The sequence below is a fragment of the Pinus tabuliformis genome, chromosome 9 (genome assembly GCF_031772625.1).
Source record: "Pinus tabuliformis cultivar Carrire ecotype Pingquan chromosome 9, CPIR1, whole genome shotgun sequence".
In the NCBI taxonomy this organism is placed as follows: Eukaryota; Viridiplantae; Streptophyta; class Pinopsida; order Pinales; family Pinaceae; genus Pinus; species Pinus tabuliformis.
The window spans coordinates 1,922,902,522-1,922,925,683 of record NC_142307.1 but is presented as its reverse complement, the minus strand read 5'-3'; positions in this window follow the sequence as shown (position 1 = coordinate 1,922,925,683).

Genomic DNA, 23,162 nt, shown 5'->3' with positions numbered 1-23,162 from the left:
TGAACGAGTTTGGACATGTGGCAGACTCATTCCTCAAGGTGTCAATGCCCAGGAAGCTTCCAAAATGACACTTGGATCAAGGAATTCGACTAGTGATGAGTAAGAGGGTCTAGATCTCCAAGTGGAAGCAAGAACCTCCAAGTGGACTCAAGAACTGAAGAATAACTGAAGTGGGAGAGGACACTAGTCAGCTTCATGCCAGCCTCAAGCTTACTCATCCTTTCTCCAAATCTCCTATATATAGAGCTCTCTCATGAGGTCTATGGAGGCTGGAATCTTGTGAATGTAAGGAAGTGCTGTTGGTTTGAGTATAGAACTATTGGGTGATTGCTTTGAAGGAGGTGAAGAGGGGATTTCTTTCTGCTGGGAGGTGTTGCTGGATTGGGCCTCTTATGGTTGTAACACTCTCAGAACTTTACTTCTTCCATTAATAAAGCATTTGAGGTTCTTCTATATGCATGTGTCTCTGTGGCGTATTGATGCTTGTATATTTGATTTATTCTAATCCTTGAATCAATTATGGATGTATGTTTCTTGTAGTTTCCTTTTCTTGTGCTTTTGCAGGATCTTTGTGTAGCTGGGCCAGTGAAAGAGCAAGGAGCTGGGAGCAAGCAGCAAAGAGGGAAGATTGGATCAATCATTAGCGGAAGATAACGGTTAGTGGATCTCTTTCTCCTCTCTCTTACATCTCATGAAGAAGTAATCTTGAATAGCTTTGCATTCGGTTGTTGCTGAGGTACTATCACCCTTAGAGTGGGATAGGGTCATTCCGTATTGGATACTTTTCCCAACAACAAATTGGCGACTCCACTGGGGATCGTATCTTGTTGGTTGTTTTTGTTTTTGCTATTCATTTCATAAACACGGGGAGTACCGAATGGAACTGCATTTGGATCTTTCAAATGCAAAGTAGAGGGCAGCTACTCTAGCTCAGTTTCTGGGCAAGTTTATGATTTGAAGAGCTGATCCACAAGGACTCTAAATAGCTCTTAGTGATAGCTTTTCATCCTCCTTTTCATCCCTTAGTGTGTACTTGACTGATAGCTTCTGATTTGGCCAAAAACTGTGAATTTTTGAGCAATCTGTGACCCAGAAACTGAGAAAAACGAAAGTTTGAATCTTCAGTGCAGGCACTGTGAAGGCAGTCTGCATTTCAGCGCAGTTCCCGAAGGGGCTACCTACGGTGAATGTCAAACTGACAGTGTACTACCTGCACTGAACCAGTTTTGCCTAGTGCTATTGGGGTTCCCTCCTGTTTATTGCCCTGTTTTCATCTTTGTTTTTGCAGCCAGTTACCAGTCAATGTACCTATCTGAAACCAACTTTCCTTGCCACTATTCCGCCTCGGTTCTATAAAGAAACTGTATTTTTTCTTTGTGTATTTCTTATATCATTTGCAGTTTCCCATAACGAAAAGTGAACTAGTCTTGCTGTGGCCTCTTAGATCTAGACCTGTAATAAGTGTCGTTTTGATCTTAAGAGTTAGTTTGTTTGCTGTTCATAGCTGATTGAGCTCTCGCTTTCGTCATATGGTTTGAATTTATATATTTCTAGTGTCGAAACAAGTAAATCTTAAGGTGTCTTTTGATTTTGGACAAGCTTGTTTGCTTTCACTTGAAATTGAATTCAAAGTTATACACCAGCTTTCTTCTTGTATTACATCAACATTAAGAAAGAGAAAAGAAATACCTGCATTCTGCATTTTGCATTTGATAAGTTTGCATGTTGATTTAGGAAAAAGTGCATTAGTGTATGCTCTTTGATCTGTGTGAAAAGATGATGTCTTTCTTTTCCCTCAGTAGTTAAGATTTTCATAAGTCGAAAAGATTGAAAAAGCTTGCTTCTCATCTTAGACTGCATTTAGGAACTTGTATTGAACATCTCGTGGTGAACCTTGAAAGGCAAACTTTAAAAAGATCAACTTAAAATATATTGAATGAACCTAACAACGCTTTGAAACATAACGCAAACACATAGAGGTCTAAGCTAGAGACGTGTTCCGGCGTCGTTAAACGTGATATCTTAGCGTTGAGTGGTTGGGTGATTCCTCCACGGTGAAGCGATAAGTATCAATACGGACTTGTGCTCCCACGTACCGTCGCGTATATATTGGGAGACCCCTATAGGCATATATCTTTTATCCTTAGGAAGCCGTGTCGGCCGCCCTACTGATCGCAATGCAGTGAACACAGCATTCACGAAGATTGACCACCCGTACCGTAAAACGTATTCTGTGGTTTTGCGAAAGGTTTGGCACACCCTCTGCCTAGATCTCCAGAGCAGTTTCTTTTGGCCTTTTTCAAACTCTATAATTGAAAAAGTCCATCCGAGCATTTGTCACTTCGGGCTCATTAAAACATCGAAGGAGACTAGAGTCATCTTTAGCTTTTTCTCGACTCTTTAAAACTGAAAAAGCAAGTTGTGTCTAAAGCGTCGTTATAAAATTTATTTTAAGCGAAATAATCATCACCTTACCCTCGTTGATCTTCGAAGTTAGTCCACCACAAGTGGAAGTTCCTGTAGAATCGCTAAGAAATCTTTTGGATAGACTAGATATGTCTGAACAACCGTCAACATCTAGGACTGTGTCGTCTGACACAGCAGCAGCAGAGCCTCCTGCTACTACTCCAACGATGTTCGCTGGTATACCATCTGTCCCGGCAAATTGTCAACAACAAGCCGGAGTCCCATCCTTTCTTCATCCGGATTATCATCTGGTATTTCTTATGTTGAAACTCAACAAATTGATCCACTGTGTCTTCAAAGGCCAATTTACCCTTTAAGTATTGGGTTTCCACCGTATGGGGGGCAGTATGCTCTTTCATTGTTCCCTCCTAGAGAAAAACCATATGGGAGTTTACAACAAAGTTCAGGTCAAACTGGAATTACATCCAGCGGTTGGGTACCAATACTGCCTCGACAACCAGGGGTTGTATATTCAATGCAACCAGTACACCCTGTGTCGGATATTCCCACCACACCTGCTATGGTGAATGCGTCACTAGTACAAGCGCTACCTGTTGTATGTCAACCCCAAGTTTCTCAGGTTGCAATACAACAGCCTCTTGTCTCAACGACTCAATCACAATCTCAGGGTAGTGCCTCCTTATCTGGAGCGACTCAGGCTCAAACAAGTACTGTGACTCCTCATCTTGGTCAATCATCCAGTATTGGTCAACAGCAAATGGTCCAACAACTAGAGCTGGTTCAATCTCAACAACCGCCATTCCAACAATCATATCAAGGACCTGAGCAACAAGTCTTTTTAAGTAATGGGCAACCATGCTATAATGGTTATGCCCATCAACCTTGTCAAAGTTGCCAGCATTATGCTGGTCTGCAAACACCCATTGCTCAGGCGATACCATCTTATCCTGGATATGCTTCGCCTAACCTGAACCAACAGTTGCCCTTTGTAGCAACTCTAGAATTACCAGATCTAAACCGGCTGACGAATGATCCAATTGCTTATGCCCCTTGGTGGCCAGCGATTCTGCATAAACTTCCGTCAGATATTCCTAAATTTAATGGAAATCCGGGTGAAGATCTGTCGAATCATGTGATGACATTCCATCTATGGTGTTCATCAAACACTCTGAATGATGATTCGATAAGACTTCACCTCTTTCAGAGGATGTTAACGGGTCTAGCGGCAAAATGGTACATTGAATTGCCTAGAGCTTCGTTCGACAACTTCAGTACCTTAGCCACAACCTTTTTAACCCATTTTCAATTACCGATAAGGTATGAAACGGGAACAGAACTCCTTACCAACTTCAAACAGACGACTGCCACCCACATATCTGATCATATACATGAGTGGCGACGTCGTCGTAGGATGGTAAAAACGTACGTTCCCGATCAGCTATTAGCTGAATGGTTTATCAAGTCATTACTTCCTGCCATCACGGAAGATGTGGCAAAGGGGGGGGTCGTAACGGAAGAGCAGGTTATCACTCGTGCGCAATATCTGGACTTGGTCTATACTCAGTCCGGCATGCTCTACGACAAAATACCTGACGCCCCTAGACCGGAATTCTCAATTCCTCCTCCTCCTAAATCAAACAATGACTCTCACGCCGGTGATGGCATGATTGGCAAGCACACAATTTATAGTCAAAATGCAAATGAAGAACTTCTTGCCTCAGAAGTAAATGCCATGTCGACCGACAAGGGCAAACAACTGAAGCAACCAGGGGGCAAGAAGAAAAAGAAATGGAGAAAAAGGAAACCCCCAGCAGGGTGTCATATATGCGATGAGGATCATTGGACGAAAGATTGTCCACATATAGCTGAAGTTAAGAAACTCTTTAAGAGTTCAAAAACCCCAGCAGTATTGACTGATCCGTTTCCTAATCCAGGTCAAAATCTGGTTGCTAATCAAAATGCTTCCCGATCCCAAGTGCTTATGTTGTCTACCTCAAAGCAGCAAAATAATGCTTTGACGAGGAATAAGGATTACAGGAATCCAAAGCTGTCGAACAACAAGGCTAATGAACAACCTAGTAGTTCGACAATAACTTTGACCGAAGTTGTGCCACCCATCATCCCTGAGCCAATAATAAAGTCGCAAAAGGGAGCAGTACACAAATCGACATTTAATCCTTATGCGAAAATAGCACAGATAGAGGACCTGGCCCAATCGCCGTCCGTTATGTCGACACTTGAGGTACCGCAAAATTGCTTCTCCCAAGAACAAGCTTTATTATCAGCAATAGGTGGAATTGACCCAATGGATTCCAATCTTGTCGCCTTTGATCATAAAGGATATGACCCTCAGTTACCAGCTCAACTAGCTTTCCTTATTCAAGTGAAAGCCCTCAACAAAACTGTTCATCGAACAATTATTGATGAGGGGGCATCTACATGTCTTATGTCGATGAGTTGCTGGGAAGATTTAGGCTCACCACCCCTGTCGAAATCGTCAACGACGTTAAAAGCATTTGATGGACGATCATACACTCCATACGGGATTTTAAGTAACTTGCAAGTTGAACTGGGGGGCAAAACAGTAGGAATTGATGTTGAAGTAATTGATGGAAACCTCGATTACAACATCCTACTTGGAAGACCATGGATCTATGCCATGGCCGCAGTTGTGTCGACCTACTTCAGGAAGATTGCATTTCCCTTCCAAGGAGGAATTACAATCGTCGACCAACAAACTTTTCTCCACAACAGTTCACAAGTTACGGGAAGCATTCCAATGATCCATGGAAGGAATCATTTGCTCCAAAATATCGAAGTAGGTCTCCTAAAAGACCCTGCCTTAATGGGTACTTTTGCCCTACCGCCCCCAAGTAATCTGGCGGAAGTGGCCACAGTGGAATATGAAACCTTCTATGTCTGATGGATTTGGACTCTGAGGACGGTTCTAATCTTGTGTCAACCTCATTAAAAAATGAAACAAATCCCCTTTCTCAAAGGTAAACCTTCATTCCAACCACCGAGTTGAATGCAATGAAGCTTGGGGGGCATGCACCTCGATTTGCGTTATTATGCTGGGGGCATGCGAACTTATCACCGAGCAGTTTTAGCACATAGTTCATGCTCGTTAAAAAATAAACATAAGATTGAGCAGTGTTTTGGCGCATTCAAGCTCGTTAAAAAATGAACCCATCTCGGTAAATAACCATTAAGTATGTAACCTGATCAACCATAAAAGCCTTGGTCGTGTTTTGCACCTGCCACCTCCACTTTCATTTGGCCGATCGTTCACCTCCATATGATTGTTTACCCATTTTGAGGAACAGTTGCAAAGAGTGATTTCACCTAGCCATCCTTGTGACACTGCCGTGATTGGAAAATTCCAACCTGTACCTGGAATCAGCTGCTATCCCTATTCATCACTCGTTCCTCGGAAGACGAGTCTTCTTTAAGCTCTTTTCAACTGACTCGTAAAATATGAAAAGATTGTCGAGTTTTGGCCTTCCAGCTCGTTAAACTACCGGGAGAGCTATCCCTCCTCTAGATTTTAATCTTTTTGGACCTGAGGGATTATTGCACAAAAAGATCGAGCGCTTGTTTTGTTCGGCTCGTTAAAACTATCGAAAACTCATCCCTTCTGTATTGTTTTATACTTTTTCAGACTTAAGGGATTAGATGACGAAAAAGGAATTTTGGAGTTAACTTTCTGTACCTTTTCAGACTCTCTAAAAATTAAAAGGACCGAGTTTTCCTTGTCGTTAGACTCGTTAAAATGATTAAATAGCGACAAACTTGTCTTTAGACGAGAACGAGTTTCCCTATCACTAGGCTCGTTAAAACATAGCGATGGGCTTGCCCGAAGGGCAGGTTATAGAACAAGCATATGTTATCCTCCTCAAGCTTGACAAAAATAAAGAGGTACTGGTCAGAAATGACTGGGGAAAAATTGGGAGAACCTCAAAGCTTTAATGGTAGCAAGTCGCTCTTGAACATGACACTTTTCCTCCGTATCACATCGGGTTGGGTTGTTTCATTCACCGGTCTCATCACCATGGTCTTCGCCAAACCATCAGTATTAGGAGGTAATGCTACCGATCCATCGCATCAGTGTCGTTATATGTTCAAGAGATGTTGTTCAGAAAGAGTCAACCGTGTCCCATCCACTGCCATACATTATCCTTCATCCACCCATGATCGCCACCCTGAATCATATCTCACAGATTGTTTTCACCTCCACTAAAATCATTAGCTCCGTTCCGTGTCACTAATGTGGGATTCATTAAGGCCCTCCTTTGACGGATCACTTCTTGTCGACTTCAGCTCATTATCCAAGAAGTTGATCTAGGAACAACCCCCTCAGTACTTTGAAGCTTGCATGCCTCAATGGCAAGTTTCTCACTTCCGGCGATAGGTATACATCAATGACCTTCGACCAGAAGATTTTGTGTGGTGTTCGATGCCAAGTCCTTTATTCACACCACGTGAATTGTACTACAGTACCTTGAGGGTCATTATCATTATCGGTGATTCCTCTCACGCTTGTTAACGGTTTACATTATTGACCGGTAATCAAGCGATGTCTTTCCATGTTCGACTTCAGCGCAATTCTCACATGGATCGACTTGTACTTAGAGTGAAGATCGAACGAGTTTGAAGACCCCGGATCTAGTTTCATCCATCCGGGCTACGATATATATTCAGGAAATATAAAGACATTTGATATGTACATTATTACAGCAGATGATCATCCTACTCAAAGGATGATAATTTCAGCAAAGAATTATCAGTCTAACATCAGACGATCGTCTGTTATATGTACCAAAATGAATTTATAAAGCTGAGCATGGGAATGCCCGCCTCAGCTAGATCATGAAAGAAGAATGAAAAATAATGTATTGTATTGTATTTTATTACAGGGCGCCTCTCAACGATTGAATGAACTTCGGATCCTCCTGATAAAGCATTTCACCCGATAAACGACCTCATACTTTAGGGGGCAACTGTTATAGACATTTTTGTGCCTTACAGCATGAAGCATGAAATGTCAATAATCTAAGGGATCCAAAGTCCCTAAACATGTTGTTCCTACCCCTAGAGGAACAAGGTCAGCAAACCACAGCACTAAATATCAGTTCTCCACCTGAAAACACTCAAAAACAAGCTAATTCTGGATCATGTCAACTGCTACACTGGCTACCTGCACTGAATGTCAACTGCTACACTGGCTACATGCACTGAATGTCAACTGCTACAGTGGCTACCTGCGCTGAATGTCAACTCCAACACTAGCTACCTGCGCTAAACGAGTTTGGACATGTGGCAGACTCATTCCTCAAGGTGTCAATGCCCAGGAAGCTTCCAAAATGACACTTGGATCAAGGAATTCGACTGGTGATAAGTAAGAGGGTCTAGATCTCCAAGTGGAAGCAAGAACCTCCAAGTGGACTCAAGAACTGAAGAATAACTGAAGTGGGAGAGGACACTAGTCAGCTTCATGCCAGCCTCAAGCTGACTCATCCTTTCTCCAAATCTCCTATATATAGAGCTCTCTCATGAGGTCTATGGAGGCTGGAATCTTGTGAATGTAAGGAAGTGCTGTTGGTTTGAGTATAGAACTATTGGGTGATTGCTTTGAAGGAGGTGAAGAGGGGATTTCTTTCTGCTGGGAGGTGTTGCTGGATTGGGCCTCTTATGGTTGTAACACTCTCAGAACTTTACTTCTTCCATTAATAAAGCATTTGAGGTTCTTATATATGCATGTGTCTCTGTGGCGTATTGATGCTTGTATATTTGATTTATTCTAATCCTTGAATCAATTATGGATGTATGCTTCTTGTAGTTTCCTTTTCTTGTGCTTTTGCAGGATCTTTGTGTAGCTGGGCCAGTGAAAGAGCAAGGAGCTGGGAGCAAGCAGCAAAGAGGGAAGATTGGATCAATCATTAGCGGAAGATAACGGTTAGTGGATCTCTTTCTCCTCTCTCTTACATCTCATAAAGAAGTAATCTTGAATAGCTTTGCATTCGGTTGTTGCTGAGGTACTATCACCCTTAGAGTGGGATAGGGTCATTCCGTATTGGATACTTTTCCCAACAACAACATTCTTATTGGCTTGATTTAGGAAAGTGCATTTAGAGTGTGCTCTTTGCTCTTTGTGAAAAAATTCTGTCTTTCTTTCCTTAGTAGCTAGGATTTTCATTGCACAAATAAGATAAAAAGTTTGTTTATCATCTTAGATTACATTTTAGGAATTACATCTACATCTCGTGGTGAACCTGAAAGGCAAACTTCATAAACAAGATCAACTTAAAATAAATTCAATGAATCTAACAACGCTTTGGAACTTAACGCACAACATTTAGAAGTTTAGGCTAGAGACGTATTCCGGCGTCGTAAAGCCTGGTAACTGTTGTTCTCACTGATGGTTGGGTGATTCCTCCACTTTGAGACGATAAGTGCCAGTACGGACTTGTGCTCCCACGTACCGTCGAGCATATTTTGGGAGACCCCAATAGGCTTAATCCTTTATCCATAGGAAGCCGTGTCTGCCGCCCTATCGATCGCAATGCACTAAACACAACATTCGGGAAGATTGACTGCCGTACCATAAAAAGTATTCTGCAGTTTTGCGATTTGTTTGGTAATCCCTCTACCTAGATTTCCAGAGTAGTCCCTTTCGTTCCTTTTCAGACTCTTTAACAGAAAAGGTCCATCTGAGCACTTGTCACTTCAGGCTCATTAAAAATCGAAGGTGACTAGAGTCATATTTTGTTTTTTCTCGACTCTTAAAAACTGAAAAAACAAGTTGTGTCAAAGCGTCTAAAATTTATTTTAAATGGAATATTCACTACCCTTTCCTACGTTGATCTTGGGTTGAGAAAATGGAATCCACCAACCAAGGAATTCCCCTTGGAGGAACTCCTGGTCCCTTCTCCTCATGGGGAGATGTTGGTGCACCCCATATGGCCACATTGTCGCTTCCAGGACTGACAATCGGCTTGCCTGTATGGCTCTTCTCAACCTCTGTCATTCAGAACACTGCAATTCCTGAACAATCAAATCAGCAACTAGACGAGTCCAGAGTTACCCACCAACCTTCTACTTCCTCTAATTCTTCCTCTCCTCCTTCCTCTTCGCTTGATGGAGCTGGTAAAGCCAAAAGTCAAGTACCCGAGAAGAAGAAGGAAAAGAAGAAGAAAGAGAAGAAGAAGAAGGAGCCAAAAACGAATGGGGGCAAACGAGCGTCGTCTAGCACAAATCCACACACTGCACCGACCAGGCCTAAATCGCCATGTGTCATTTGCAAAGGAGACCACTATCACAGAGATTGTCCTTGCATCCCTCGGATCTTAAAGGATTGGTCTCCTCGTTTGCACAACCCGGTGTCGTCAACCTCTGATGATCATGTTGAAAACACACCGTCAACTAGTGAAAGTGAAGCCCCAGGACAAAAAGGAAAATATAGATTTCCTTGTAAACTGTGCAAAGGCGATCATGCCATCCACCATTGTCCCTTCTTAGATGAGGCTTAAAGGGTTTTGGATGATCGTCTGGTTTCACCGTTACGACTTCCTCTTGGATATAAAAAACTCTTGCCAAGTCCGTCACTAGTTGAAAATCCGGCTGGCCCGCTCAGGTGGTCGGTTGAAGCATCTATCATTGAAGACAAACCATCTGAACCCATACTAGACGAAATTCAAAAGGGCGAGGCGACAGTTGACCCAGTCTTGCCTTCAGAGGTTCCATCTTCAGATGATACAGTCACCAAAGAGAATAAGGATGACACCGTCCAAATTCTTTTCATAAGCACAGACTCCAACAAACATGGGGGCAATTTACCCATTCCTTTACCGCAGGAAGGAAGTTCGTCAGAGTCGTACCCGGCCGTCTATTCGGTCCCACCTCCAAGCAACCTAGTTTTTTCCTTCGACTGGAATCAACTAGGCAGACCCCGTTTACTAGCTAGTGTACCATTCCGAATCATTGTTCAAATATATAGAATGGTTATGGCTGGTACCATCATAGATGAGGGGGCTTCTGTGAGTATCCTTTCCTCAACTGCTTGGAAAGTGCTTGGTTCGCCATCGCTTTTGCCTGAGATGAGAAATCTAACAAGATTTGATAAAGGAACCAGTCGACCTTTAGGGATCCTTCCCAATGTGCCAATAACATTGAGAGGGAAAACCGTTCACATGAACGTAATGGTAGTTCAAGGACCCCTGGATTACAATCTACTCCTTGGACGAGACTATATTTATTGCATGGGAGCAATTGTCTCCTCACTCTTTAGAGTAATGTGTTTTCTGCACGAAGGAAGAGTGGTCAAGCTCGTAGACTAGCTTTCATTTCCCGGATCATATAGAGCAAATAGTCATATACCATCCCTGAATGGTATTTTCACGCAAGAAATGTCTCAATCCCCAGTCCGTCCACCCGATGAGCGCAAGTGATTCGGGGGACATGACTGAAACCCAGGGGGCATGCACCCTGGTCTGCTTCGGCAGGAAAACTTCGGGTATAGGGTAGGTTTCCGCGAGAGAATATGACTAGTCTGTACTCCCGTCTGTGATTGGAAGAGGGGGTTATTCTAGAACAAGATTCTCTTGTCAAAGTTACGTGAGTGGAGTAGCCTCCTTCACTCACCTTTGTCTATTTCGGTAAACATCGCCGAAGAAGTGTTTTGTTTGCGCTGTGAATAAAACAATCTTTGGGTAACCTGTAAGAGGTAGGCCTCTCCCGGTAAAACAAATGTTTTAACGGAATAAAGAAGGGGTAACCTTGAAATTCTGTTTTATACCTGGGGGCATGCAAACCTTTTGGCGTGCAAGCGAAGAGCGACTATTCATTTTTTAAATTTGTAGGTCCTCTAACCCTTTAAACTCATAGGATTGGTCGTTTCCTAACTTGCATAAAGAAAGGATGTGGGGCAAATCTCTAAAAATTGCCGTTTTATATGAGACATTCTTATCACACGACTGGATTAATCGAGCAGTTTTAGCACATAGTTCAAGCTCATTAAAAAATAAACATAAGCCATGAGCAAATGTTTCCCCCCACGTTTAAGCTCGTTAAAAAATGAACTATTCCCCGGTAAATAACCATCGTGAATGTAGTACTTCAGCCATTAAAGCCTTGGTCGTGTTTGCACCGTCACCTCCACTTTTGCATTGGCCGATCATTCACCTCCATTTGATTGTTTACCCATTTTGAGGAATAGCTGCAAAGAGTGATTTCACTAGCCATCCTTGTAACACTGCCGTGATTGGAAAATTCTGAACCTTACCTGGAATCAGTTGCTATCCATTTTATCACTTGTTCCTCAAAAGACGAGTCTCCTTTAAGCTCTTTTCAACTGACTCGTAAAATATGAAAATATTGCCGAGCCATTGGCCTCTCCAGCTCGTTAAAGGGACAAGAAGTGCTATCCCTCCTCTAAATTTTAATCTTTTTGGACCTGAGGGATTATTTCACAAAAAGATCGGGCGCTTGTTTTGTTCGGCTCGTTAAAAGTATCGAAAATTCATCCCTTCTGTATTGTTTTATACTTTTTCGGACTTCAGGGATTAGATGACGAAAAAGGAATTTTGGAGTTACCTTTACATTCATTTTCAGACTCTCTAAAATTGAAAAGGACCGAGTTATCTTTGTCGTTAAACTCATTAAAAATTTTATAGCGACAAACTTGTCTATAAACGAGAACGAGTTTCACTATCGCTAGACTTGTTAAAACATAGCGATGGGTTTGCCCGAAGGGCAAATTATAGAACAAGCATATGTTATCCTCCTCAAGCTTGACAAAAATAAAGAGGTACTGGTCAGCAATGACTAGGGAAAATTGGGAAGAAAACTTGAAGAAACTTTTTTGGTAGCAAGTCGCTCTTGAACATGACACTTCCACTTCGTGTCCGAGTTGGGTTGGATTGTTTCATTCACCGGTCACATCACCATGGTCCCATCATACCATCCACATTTGGGGTTAATGCTACCAATCCATCACATCAATGTCGCCGATATGTTCAAGAGAAGTCATTCAGAGAATTCACCTGTGTCTCACCCACTACCATACATTTATACTCCATTCTTTCATGACCGCCATCCTGAACCTTACAATCACCAGATCGTTTTCACCTCCATTAAAATCATTTGCTCCGTTCCATGTCATTGATGTGGGATTCATTAAGGCCCTCCTGTGACAGATCACTTCTTGTCGACATCAGTTCATTATCCAAGAAGTTGATCTAGGAACACCCCATTCAGTACTTTGAAGCTTGCATACCTCAATGGCAAGTTTCTTACTTCTGGCGACAGGTTTACATCAATGGCCATCGACCGAAAGATTTTGCGTGGTGTTCGACGCCAAGTCCTTTATTCACACCACGTGAATTGTACTGCAGTACCTTGAGGATCATTATCATTATCGGTGATTCCTCTCGCGCCTGTTAACAGCTTACATCATTGGCTGGTAACCAGGCGATGTCTTTCCATGTTCGACTCCAGAACAACTTTCACATGGATCGACTTGTACTTCGAGTAAAGATCGAACGAGATTGAAGACCCCGGATCTAGTTTCATCCATCCGGGCTGCTATATATATTCAGGGAAATAAAGACATCAAATGTACATCATTGCTGCACAAATAATCATCCAATCAAAAGGATGATGGCTCTATCAGAATCATCAGTCTACACTCAGACGATTGTCTGTCCTATGTACATGAAAATGAATTTATAAAGCTGAGCATGGGAATGCCCGCCTCAGATAGATCATGAAAATATTATGAAGATAATGTATTGTATTGTATCTTATTACAGGTCTCCTCCCAGCATTGAAAGAACTTTGGATCCTCATAATAAAGCATTTCACCTGGCATCAAAAGATTAACGACCTCATGCTTTAGGGGGCAACTGTTATAGACATTTTTGGGCACTACAACCCCAAGCATGAAATGTCCATAAACCAAGGGCTCCTAAGTCCCTAAAAGTGTTGTTCTAACCCCTAAAGGAACAAGGTCAACAGATTACAGCTTCTCCCAGAAGTTCTCCATGAAAAACTGCTCAGAATTGGTCAAAACAGGATCATTTCAGCTGCTCCACTGGCTAAGTGCATTGCATCTCACCTAAATACACTGTGAGGGTGCATTGCATTTCAAAAATCCTTTCTATGTGGTGCGATGGGCGAGAAATGACAAAAGGCAGTGTCATTCTGCGAGGTGGAGAGGAAATGGAAGCTTCCAGAAACTTCTCCTGTGACACTTGCCTCACTGAATTCGACCAAAGATGAGTAAGAGATCATCAATCTCCAAGTGGAAGCAAGAACTATCAGAGGGAAGACACTAATCAAATCATAAGCTGACTCATCTCCATTACAGATATCTATATATGGATCCCTCATCCCAGAGATCCAGAGGCGGGAATTTTGCATATTGTAAGGAATTGTTGTTGGTTTCTTGAGACAAACATGAGATTGTTGGGTGATCTAAGCTTTGTTTGAGGTGAAGAGGGGCTTTTTAGCTGGGAGGTTGATGCTGGGTCAGAACAACTGGTTGTAATTCCTCTTTGCTCTTTCTTGTTTATCAATAAAAGCTATTCAAGTTTTCCTCCATGCTCTTGTGTCATTGATGCTTGCTACATTTGTATGGTCAATTTACATCTGATCCTAGATTGTTTATGATTATAGATCCATGTCTTTGTATAGTGCTATGCTACTGTGATCTTACAGGTACTTTGTGAAGCTTGGCGTGCAAGGGAGCAAATAGCGAAGGACTATCAAAGAAGAGAGGAATCGAATCAGGAGATTAGCGCAAGACAGAGGTTGGTCTTCTTGTTCTTCTCTATTTATAATTCATAAAGGAAAAACGAAAGTAGCTTTTCTCTGTTTGTTTCTAAGGCAGCTGTCACACCTTAGTGGGATAGAGCAGTTCTATATAGACACTTTTCCCTATAACACATAGTAATTCTCAGCTCATGTTTACCTTGGAGAGCTTGTAAGAGTAGGTAAATGTGGGGTGGGGTTGTTAAAACAAAGACATTTCAAGACATGTGAGGTACTAAGGAATGTTAGTGTGTGCCAAAGCATGTCAAGATGTTCCATAGGAGTCTTGAGGATTTCTAGGTCTCTCCCATTAATAGAATTGGTTGAGAATGATTATGTATTAAATAATATGGTTCCTACACACACTAGTGGAACTTCATTTAAAAAGAATTTGCTAGATAATAAACCTAATAGATATGAATCATTTGTTGATTCATAAGAAAATTATATTCTCAGTACTTGAGGGAAATCAAACACACTAATTACTTCTTAACAAATTGATTGACTCTAACCACTATGGATTTGGACACACAATGAAAAAGGCTCCATAACAATGGTCATAAATCATTATCTTTTGAAAAAAATATAGCAATAATCACATAACGTCATCAAAAACTCATTGGAATGATCAATGATGATGAGCATTTTTTGACCATCACCAAAAGTAACCAAAAAGAGCATTGGTGAGGGCCAATAAAAGATCATCACTAGAAGTGTCACCAAAGAGAGAAGCAGTGATGGGCCTTTAACAACCCTCACCAAAAGTGCCATTGAAAATGATTTTGGTGACAAACCTTAAAGGATTGTCACTATATGCACTTACAATGATGATTTTTTAAGGACTGTCACCATATACAACATTGGTGATGAACCTTAAAGGTTCGTCACAGGCATGACCCTCACCAATGACCTTTTTTGTTGTAGCTTTTTGCTAGGTGTGACAGTGTTTTCAACCTAACCTTGTCATTTCCTGATAGCCTTGATGAGATGGGTTCTCATACATCAGTTGAGATGGATTGCCATATGGATTCGAATTTCAGTGCGGTGGATCTTCGAAATGACAAACACATGGCGTAGTGGTCCTTGAACCAGACTGTGGATCATGGTAAAGCCACTAGCCTAGGAATCCTTGCTAATGAATGGTAGAATATACAGTAAAGACAAGAGGTGGATTACTCTCCATTGGGCCTAGTAGTCTCAGGATGGGATGTACGGTAAATCCGGGAGAGTGGGTCTCGGTGTAGGGCCTAGTGATCCCTGGAGCAAACTGTGGATTATGATAAATCCCGAGAGTCTAGGAGGCACTCAAATTCCTCACGATTTAGGTGGAGTACTCCGGTAGCATCCATGTTTGTTTGGTTCTTTTCAGTTGGTTATGATTCCCACATTCATGTTTGGAATATGGAACATGGGTGATTGGCTGAAGAGAGATTTGGTTCAGCTAATCTATGGTCAGGTGGAAAGTGTTAGTCCCATCCCTGGTTGGTTTCTACATTCATTAATGAGAAATTCATCCATTTGGTTTTCATGTGTAAATGTACCAGTTTATATGTGGATTCTATGGATGATGTATTTGTGGTATTTCTATTGTTACTATGATGGTTATGTATATGTTTTATGACAACATCTATTTATGGCTCTCATCATGTTTTTACTTGTAAATGAATGGAAAATGCATCTATAACCTAATATATGTTAATGAAACAAATGAAATGAGGGAACAATGGCTCTTAGAGATTCTCAAATAAGTACGATATCCCTATTCTTAAAAATTTTGTTTACACCTGTGGATTACATGTTTGTGATATGCTTGGAAAAATGCCTGTCATGACTAGTAAGGGTTTGGTTAAGGGCTTGTTCAACTATTTGATTTTGCATCATTGTTTCCCTGTTATTTTATTGCTTTGAAGATGTCATTCCATTATGGGAAGTGGCTTGGGCTCTGGGCCTGAAAAAGTGGCTCAAATCCTGGGGACGCTGGCACAGACCTAGACAAAATGGTCCTTGAACGCTGGCTTGCAGGCCTGTGAGAGCGTCTGAGGTCCCTAGACGCTGGCATGCCCATATCATGAGAGCGTCCAAAGGTAAAGTGATCAAAAACTTCAGTGGGACCCAAGGGAAAGCCGCCTGAAGTATTGGAATGGTTCTCAAGGGTCCTGTAAATGATGTGGAAGTTATGTATGTTGTGTCTCTGTTGATTCCATTTCATTAAGGTTACATAAGAGGTTGAATCCAATCATAGTAGCCTCTCATCACATGTTTACCTCGATTGGCCAGTTACTTGGGTAGATGTGGGAGGAGGGTGTTACAAGATCTATGTTTACATGAATATTTCCTAGCCTCTTCCAACCTCCCTAGATATTTATTGTCAGAATAATGTTTGGAAGTAATCTTTAGATTATGAACATGTCCCTTTTAGATGCAGACATTGTCATCAATAAGGTAATATTATTAGGGATTGTTCAATGAATACCAAGGAATCACTTGAAGCACACCCTTCTTAGAAAGAGCAATATTATTAGAGAAAAGTTGCCCAAAGAAGAAAAAAAATGATTCCTCAAAGTACCTCAAATCTTGACCAGATCCCCAAATTTGGAAATAGGTTTGAGTCTCTCTCCTTTACGAAGGAGTCTCCAAAGACAGGAAACTTTCAATGAAGCATAGAGTCAACAGTAGGAAAATCCCATAACCCTCTAGTGAATCCTGTAGAGCCCGCACAAAAGTCTTTTGAAGAGCACTAATAAAATTCAACACCACAAGAAACGATTAGTTCCCCTTCGGAAGAAGCTTAAGTAGAAGCCCTACCAGAATATATGGATTTGGATGACCCATGACTAATTTCCCTTGTAGAATAAAGGCATAGAAAAGATGTGGACATTCCATATCATTATGCTAGAATTTTGTATAATGCCTATCTTAGAAGCAAGGAAAGAAATCAACTGGGCCTGAGTTCTTCATAGTCCGGTATTGGTATTCAAATGAAGGATTTTAGGGTAGCCTCTAGATAAGACAAAGAAGCCACAAAATGAGGTTGCAATAAAGCATAGGGCACTGATCCAAGAAAATAGTGAACAATTAGTTAACTCAAGGAAAATCATGTCAATATTAGAGGCATTTCCCTCCTTAAAATCTTGAATTTTTAATTGCATCATGTTACAAGGTTGAGAATACTTTAATTAATTAAATAGTTCTTTTATTTCACTCTTACACATTGAAGAGGGAAATGCTTGTGATGATATTCTAACAATGGATCGTGAAACTTGTGATTATACTTTTTTTTTCTAAACATAAAAAAATAATTGTATGATTTGAATGTTGTGGATTGTTCATATAGTTAGTAATAAAACATAATAGAGTGCAAATAATTAATGTACTTACTTTTGATTGGGTTCTTCACCTTCCTCAAAAGAGAGTGTGGGATGTTAAAGTGAAAATTTTTTATTTCTATTTTAGAATTCTTGAATTATTTAAGGAACTTGTATAGATCCATACAAATCGATTACAAAGTAACTTGTAAAGGTAAAAATATTGATTAAGTTTCCTATTCCATTGTCGAGTCATATAAACTGGCATTAGTTATAAATATTTGTGTGTTTTTTCTTTGTTATTTTCATCCATTCTTCCATTTTTCATGGAAGGGTGTGAACCATTCTTGGAAACCCATCTAGATGTCTATTGCATCCTTGCATATGTTACTGAGTGGGGATTCCTCAAGGGCTTGATTGTCTTCCTTAAGGGGGTGAGGGATATAATGAAACTCTAAATATGCAACATTTTCCTATATTTTCTATGTATGGGGCTTTAAAAGTGCTTAGGGTGGGATGGAAATGTTATGCTCATGCTAAGTAAGGAGTTTGTTGTAGGGTTCATTTTTCCATATGGTATAGATCATCTAAGATCATTTTTTTCTAAATTATCCTTGAGGGACATTGGAGTCTTATTAATTTGTATAAATTTTCTTAGTAATGAGGGTGATTTCTTCTCCTTCAATTACCTTCCATGGGGAATATTGGTGTTGCTTTTTTAATATATATGGGTATGATTTGTATCTCTCCATCCATAATAATGCTCCATTTAGAGATGATGGGGATGTCTCCACTAGGGAATTTTTATAATTAAATAATGCTATTTTGATGTCCCCATCTATCAGGTTGGGATTTTCTATAGTTTTTATCTTGTTTAGGGTTTCAACCTTGGGGAAATACGTGTCGACATTCATATTACTAGAATATGGTTTGCAACAAGAGTCAATTATTTATGGTCCAAAGAATCAAACAAGGTGTAATATTTTCCTAGTTTGATCTTTGATGGGAATTCAATGGAGGATTCAATTTCCACACAAAAAATTAGGCATATGTGGCAGTATATCTTTGCTAAATTTCTTCACTCTTGAAATGGAATTTTCAAGTTAATTTCCAATTACTATCAAAGAATCAAAACCCCAACGTTGGAGAGGGAGGTTGGGATGTCTTACTCATAATAAAGCTATGGAGAGAGAGAAATCATAGAGGGGACCAAATATTAGGAATTAGAGTTTCATACACAAGCCAAAATATCCCTAAAGCCATGGTCTAGTGCCATTGATGACGTCCAAATGTTTCACCAAGTCAAATTTCACTACAATAACCCTATGGTACATGGGTAAGGCATGCCTCCTTTTGAATTTTTGATTTCCAAGTTATCAATATCTAGTTATGAGAATCTACTAACTTTGGTAAAAATCCCATTGAATGTACAAATTAGTTAATGATGATGAAAGAAATCCATCTAGATTGTTGCATCTTAATATATTGTTATGGAGGGAATTAAAAATTCTTTGATCAATTGGACACTTTATGAAGGGGAGTGATGATATAACAAACCAACAAGTTTCCCCATTAATAGGGTGCCTTGAATGATGTGTAAGACTAAAGCTATGGTTTGGAAACCCAAAGGAGTTAAGGTGCTAGCTTTGACTAAGGGTATCAAATTCTAGAGGTAGCAAGCATAGAGGATGATATAACAAACCAACAAGATTCCCCATTCATGTAAAAAACAAACAAGTTAACATAGGGAGGGATGATATAAAAAGCCAACAAGTTTTCCCATTGATAGGGTGTTCTTGAATAATGTGTAAGACTAAATTTATGGGTTGGAAACCCAAAGGATTTGAGGTGTTAGCATTCACTAAGGGGTATCAAAGTATAGAGGTGGCAAGCATAGAGAACGATATCATTTTTGTAGGCATGAAGAGAGATATGGATGGGACAACCTAAATATTTGTAAATTTGAAGGGGACTAGAGGAAATTTGACAATAGAGGCTAAAGAAACTTCGAATGTTAGCATTTAAGCTATTACTAGAAAAAATGTAGTGGAAACACCATTAGGGGTGCGAGGGTTGAAACCCTTATTTCTACAATAACATTTCTCTCATCGTTATCACTAAGATTACTTTAATTATATTTCTAGATAGTTGACATACCTTGGGATAGCAATGGGATATTTATTGCAAGAACAAAAGTTACTCTGTATGTATTCATTTGAACTAAAATTTCATCAAAGTGTATCTATATGTTAATTTTTTCTTATGTCATGAAATTGGTTGAAAGATATTGCCTAGATTAGACACATCTCAACTAAAAATAGATCTATCTATTTCATTAACCTTATATGTTTGATATAAAAAAAGATGTATAAGTGAAAATAAATAATTACAATTAAATAAAATTTTCTAATATAATTAACAATAAATTTGAATAATAATTAATTAACAACTATTATTATTATTATTTTACTTAATCATGATAAGTTATTAATCAAGTGCTTTGGATGTAAAATAACATGCAAGGACACATAAAATGACACAATAAGGATGCAAGGGAATAAACTATTATGAAAAGGGGGACATAATAACTCAAACTAAGACACAAATTGAGGTGCATGGATGTAAAACTTACACAATTTGAGTCTCAAGATGCAAATCATGACATAAGGATGTAATATGAGATGAGAATGTTGATACAATGATAAAAATGACACCGCAATTTTGGATAAGATGCTAACAAAGTGATGCAGGAGCATCTTGACACCTCAATGAAAGAAAATTAGAGGAAGAGGACAAGTGGACAACCACATGGACAGCCAAGCCAAGATTCGGTTAATGAACTAATTTTAGTTAAAAATCAGTTAAAACTGAATGTATGTGTAATAAAAACTGTAAGATTCTTGAGAAAAAAAAGAAGACGAGAATAGGAAAACCCTGTGCGTGAGAGAGAGGACGAGATGTAGTTGCCTGAGAAATTCTGGGTTAAGGCTGAAATGCCTTAGAATTGTAATCTGCATTTGTGTATAATAGAAGCGTTTCTCTGTAAACTTGCGTTGTTATATGTCTTTGTTGTTTTTCGGTCTTCTTTTCTCTTGAAAATGAAAATGTAAATGCCGCAGTACAGGCATGTTAATAGGCAGCGCTAAAATTGAGTTTTATTCTGGAAATTGTCAATTCACGGGTCTATATTATATCAGGGAAGTCCAGATTCAGCACACAGACTGCAGAGGGTAAGCACTGTGTTTTCATTATAATCTGGCATATTAGAATACAAGTTTTTGATATACTCAATGCGTATATGCAGCAGCACCGTTTAAATAGACTGTTCTTTATAGCTATATATTCATGAGAAACATTTCATGTCAGTCCGATATAGATTGATATTGGGATTAGGTTTCTACCTTATTTTGACATTGGAGAAACTCGATCATCCGAAACCCTAAACAAAATTTCGGAGGCAAAAGCCCTAAAAGGAAATTTGGGGTCTAAGTGCTTCGTTTCCTCTGTCATGCGCTTACCCCAGACCTTTGATTCATTGGCGAGCGGTCGCAAGAGGAGGAGGTCGCAGCCTCGAGCATGTGATTGCGAACGGGACTGTGATAGGGCTACGGCTTGCAAGAAACACAAGAAGGTTGAGGATAAGGGTTTGGCTAGCCGGAGCCGAGAAGAACATTCCAGCGAAAAAGGGCTGTCACTAATTGTTCTGCTTGTGATGAAGATGTGCAAGATTTAAGTCGTGATTATGAGATTGAATATGAAGTGTTTGTCGAGATGAACAGGTCGAAGAGTTGACGGGTTGTTATTTAATGAAGTGGCTCGATGTGTATGAATGCTCTTAGTCAGTCAGTTTTTTTTTCCGCCGGCTAAACTGCAGTTGAAAAGGCTGCCACCGGAATTCTATGGGGTTATGTTGCAGGAGCCCGATTCCTTTGTGGTCTCCGCTTGTGCTATCTCAGAAGGAGGAGGAGATACGATTTCTCTGGGAATAGAAGACGAAGGCTCGGCAGCGTCGACCAAGAAGAGGCAGTTAGTTGCACAGCGAGACGGCGTTGGAAGGGCACAAGAGATCGCAAGGATTTGGTAGGAAATCGCACACTAATCAGCATTGTGCTGCTCGCTTATTGAAAAACCAGAAGGTAGCTGTGCATGTGCCTTCTCAAATTTGTGCTCATGAAGTTTGAGGAAACAGGCTTGGCGGGTTTGGAAGAGAACCTCGGTTGTGCCGATGACAAGGGTGGTGTCAGTGAAGATAATAAGAAGAGACTAAGAGGCGACTCCTATAGGCTGCGTGGGCCCATAACCCACAGGTCCCAGGATCGAGCCTGTAGAAAAATACTGAAAATGAAGATCACCCGGTCCTCGTTTTCATCAAGTGGTATCAGAGCGGGAAAGATTTCCTACGGAGAGGAGTTTTTTTTTTGGCATGCGAAGAAAGGAGGTACAAAGAAAAGGAGGTACAGTTTGTTTGTGAAGGTGAGAAGATTGCAGCAAACCTAGAGCAGGAGTGCTCAATTGGTTCGAGAGGAGAGAACCACGGAGATGCCGAGAGGACTAAGCTCAGCAGAGAAGCTTGGTAGGGCATCTGGTAGCAGGGAGGACTTGCTATTGCAGAGGTTTGGTTGCAGCTCACATAAGGCAGTTCCACTGACGAAGTGAAACAGTGGGTAGAATTGCGAATTGCGAAGGAAAAGCATATGACCAGGAGGTCATAATTTTGTACCTCGGGAGCATATGACCAGGAGGTCATAATTTTTTGTACCTCGGGAGTCTGATGCAGGAGCATCCTGACACCTCAATGAAAGAAAATTAGAGGAAGAGGACAAGTGGACAACCACATGGACAGCCAAGCCAAGATTCGGTTAATGAACTAATTTTAGTTAAAAATCAGTTAAAACTGAATGTATGTGTAATAAAAACTGTAAGATTCTTGAGAAAAAAAAGAAGACGAGAATAGGAAAACCCTGTGCGTGAGAGAGAGGACGAGATGTAGTTGCCTGAGAAATTCTGGGTTAAGGCTGAAATGCCTTAAAATTGTAATCTGCATTTGTGTATAATAGAAGCGTTTCTGTGTGAACTTGCGTATTTATATGTCTTTGTTGTTTTTCCGGTCTTCTTTTCTCTTGAAAATGAAAATGTAAATGCCGCAGTACAGGCATGTTAATATGCAGCGCTATAATTGAGTTTTATTCTGGAAATTGTCAATTCGCGGGTCTATATTATATCAGGGAAGTCCAGATTCAGCACACAGACTGCAGAGGGTAAGCACTGTGTTTTCATTATAATCTGGCATATTAGAATACAAGTTTTTGATATACCCAATGCGTATATGCAGCAGCACCGTTTAAACAGACTGTTTTTTATAGCTATATATTCATGAGAAACATTTCATGTCAGTCCGATATAGATTGATATTGGGATTAGGTTTCTACCTTATTTTGACATTGGAGAAACTCGATCATCCGCAACCCTAAACAAAATTCCGGAGGCAAAAGCCCTAAAAGGAAATTTGGGGTCTAAGTGCTTTGTTTCCTCTGTCATGCGCTTACCCCAGACCTTTGATTCATTGGCGAGCGGTCGCAAGAGGAGGAGGTCGCAGCCTCGAGCACGTGATTGCGAACGGGA